General features: G+C 33.3%; 1 protein-coding gene across 4 annotated transcripts in view; it reads left to right on the forward strand.

Moving 5' to 3' along the window:
• EDA (ectodysplasin A) overlaps positions 1 to 3,831 on the forward strand; it is a 1,043,344-nt gene that overhangs the window by 266,288 nt on the left and 773,225 nt on the right. The window lies entirely within an intron of this gene.

Raw genomic sequence — 3,831 nt, forward strand, 5'->3', positions numbered from 1 at the left:
AGTTGCCCATCCCTGTCTACTTTGTGTGTGGAGGGGGTGGGAATGATTCTTGCTGTAAGGATTTGTTCCCTCTTTTGAGTTACTGCATCCATAGGCGTAGGTCAAGTTCATCGAATTTTATCAGATTACTCTTTTTTCCTCTTCTTTCTTCTGGTTGAGCTCTGATCATCCAGTCATTGAAGTCAGGTCAAATGGTTATTAACTGCAAGTGTGGGTGTTCTTTTCTCTCTCTTTTTAAGACAATTTTATTTCTTTTATTAACATTTTATAATCTTCAGCACATATATCTTATGTGTACCTATGTTTTTCATTTTATTTTCAGTGATTGTAAATGGTACTGTGTTTTTAATTTTAATTTCTGCATGATCATTGTTAGTTGTTGAAAAACTATAGAATTTTTGTGTATTCATCTATTGTTCTGTGACTTTGCTAGCCTCACTTATAGTTAATTTATAGAAATATTTTGGAGATTTATTGAGATTTTCTACATAGACAATAATTTCAACTGCAAATATTGTTTTCTTTAATTTTTTTTCCTATCTGTATTCCTTTTTAAATTATTTTTCTTGCCAGAATGCACTAGCTATAACTTCCTAATTATAGTATGTTGAATAAGAGTGTTGAGAGCATGTGTTCTTACCTTGTTACTACCTTCGAGGGACATATTTATTTTTTTCCCAGTATAATTTTAACTATTGGATATCTGTAGATGCTTTTTATCAAGTTCAATCAATTACCTTCTATTTCTAATTACATAGAGTTATTTTTCTGAGTAAGTGTTATGGGCAGGTAGCCTTACCTTGCTATGATCTTAATGAGAAAATATATAGTTTCTCACAATTAAATAAGATACTAGCTGTGGGATTTTTTTTAGATGCTTTTTTTTTTTTTTTTTCCTTTTTAAATCATGTTGAGGTAATTGTATTCCATTCCTAATTACCTGGAAGATTGTTTTTATTTTTAATGTTGTATTTTATCAATTATTTTCCCTATGTCAACTGGTACTGTCATAATCTTTTGTCTGCTTGTTGATGTGATGTATTACACTGATTAATTTTCAGATATGGAGCCAGTCTTGAATACCTAGAATAAACCCTACTTGGTCATGGTGTATAATATTTTATACATTGTTGGATTCATTTGCTAATATTTGGGAGGGGGGAGTATTTGCGTAAGCAATATTAGTGCTTAGTTTATTATATATATTATTTTGTAATGCCTTTGTTTTGTTTTTGAAATAAGTTAATACTAACCTCATAGAATAAGTTGGGGAGTATTCTTCCTCTATTTACTGGAAGAGGTTTTGTAAAAAGGTTGTATATTCCCATTTAGAGATTTGGTAAAATTCTTCAGTGAAATCCTTTGATCCTGAAGATTTATCTATTTTTTTAGGAACTTTAAATTATAAATTGAATTTCTTTGATGCTTATAAGGTTGTAGTCCCCATAAAGCTGTAGTACTAGGATAAATTTAAAATTACTGCTAGTAGGGTTCTATTTTATACATGCGCAAGCTTATTCCACACAAATTGTGTTTAAACATAACTCTGTGATTATTTGACAGTTGCAGACAAGTTCTCTCAGCATTACACTTGTCTTAAAGTGCCTTCAAATTAAAAAGGTTTAATCAAATCAGTGACTTCCAAGGGAATCTGCTGAGCCAGTTAAATTCAAGACCTTGAGATTAGCTCAGAACCATATGGTGATTGTCTTTTGGGATTCCAAAGGATTATCTTGATATATTTTCTCAAAGGACACAGGACTATCACAGGGGCTTATTATGAAGTAGTTTTAAGAAAACAGAAAACTGTATTGGTGAGAAAAAGACTGGGAAAGTTGTGCAGAGGAATTTTGTTTTGCTTTTCATATGACAATGTGCTTGCTCATTCTTCAAGTGTAGCAAGAGCTGTCCTGTGAGATTTTCATTAGGAAACATTACCCTGTCCACCCTATAAGCCTGATCTTGCCCCTTCAGACTTCTTTTGGTTCCCCAAACTCAAAGAACATTTACAAGGAACATCCATTGAGTCTCTCAGGTATTCCAAAACTGTTGTTTTGACAAAGTGTAAATTGAAAACAAGATTTTTTTTTGGAAGGGTTAGAGTGATGAAAACACCACCTTCAGAAGTGTATAGACCCAGCTGAAGAATATGCTAAGAAACAATAGCTTCACATTTTGACAGTTTCGTTTAGTAAAGATTTCTATTATTTTGAAGCAATACTTTTTAGGTTACCCTCACATTCTCTTATATTATTATTTTAATGATTGTAGGAACAATTTTATTATTTATTTAAATTTTTTTTTTCTTATGAATTTGGGGAACCTCTACAGAGTAGAACAATTTTCAATTTAATGATTCCGGCACATTTTGTTTCATCTCATTGATTGCAATACCCATGATGTAGCATCACTTAAGCTACATCATCCCAGTGTATCATGTTTCCATTCTTCCTTTTTCCCTAGGCCTTCTGAACTTTGTTCTTTGGTAAATACTTACCTTTTGATCAAAAATGGTTGGTTATTCCCAGGTATTTATACCTCACTAGTGTTACTGTTCCCTTAATAAACTTGTGTACTGTTTGGTTGAAAAGTGAGACATGGGACTAAGCTCATTTCCAAACCTGAAGCATAACTGAAGATCATAGACTTTGTGATTCCAAGATCTTTTCAGTATTCAGGAATGTGATTATTCCAGAAGAGGAAAGGAATTAAATGCTTCTGAATTTAATTCTGAATTGGGGTCCTGGTGTGGTACTATAGGATAAAGCAATGGACCCCAAGATTGGCAGTTCAAACTCACCAGTTGCTCCTTGGAAACCCTATACAGGGTTGCTGTGAGTCAGAATCAACTCAACGGCACTTAACAACAACAACAAAAATTTCTACTTCTCTCTGTTTTTATTTTATGTGGGAGTCCTGATATGAGGCATCTTAGGATAAGCACTAGACCTCAATATCAGTTTGAATCACAAGGGCAGTGGTTCAAATTCACCAGTCACTTCTTGGAAACTCTATACAGGGTCACTATGAATCAGAACCGACTCAATGGCATATAACTACAACAACAATTTATGTAGTACCCTTCTTGTCCTTTCAGTTTTCTTTAGTAGAGGAAATGTGGAGGTAAAATAGGGATTCAGTAATATTGTTGTTGTTTTTTATCCTTTGACACCTAACATTACTTTTTTTTTTTTTCTTCTTTTTACGTCGATTGTGATTTAAAGGTTTAGGTCATTCTAAACTTTGACTTTTTTGGTATTTTGCAAGTACATGTAATTTTTTCTTAGTTTTCACTGACCTTTCATTACATTAGTAGAACTATGTGTACCAAGTAGAGAGTCACATAGACTTGAGTTTAATTTTAACGACTACTTCTTACTAGTTGTATGATAAGGATTGATTATTTAACCTCTGAATATCCATTCCTTATCTTTAAAATAGAAATAATAATAATAATAAGTGTCAATTCATAGGACTGTTATTTGGAATAAATGAGATAATACACATGAAGCATGTTGTTGTTAAGTGCCTTTGAGTTGGTTCTGACCCATAGTGACCCTTTATAGGGCTTTCAAGGAGTGGCTGGTGAGCTTGAACTGGTAAGCTTGAACCGCCAACCTTGCAATTCAAACTGACCTTGTAATCCAGTGCATTAACTCACAGCACTGCACCAGGTTAAATACCAGAAGGATGTTTACCTGTGCTTTATTGACTACTCAAAGGCTTTTGATTGTGTGGATCATGACAAGCTGTGGACAACATTGAGAAGTATGAGTATTCCAGAACACTTAATTGTACTTCTGAGAAATCTGTACCTAGACCAAGAAGCAG

This window comes from Chrysochloris asiatica, unplaced genomic scaffold (genome assembly GCF_000296735.1).
Source record: "Chrysochloris asiatica unplaced genomic scaffold, ChrAsi1.0 scaffold00118, whole genome shotgun sequence".
Lineage (NCBI taxonomy): Eukaryota > Metazoa > Chordata > Mammalia > Afrosoricida > Chrysochloridae > Chrysochloris > Chrysochloris asiatica.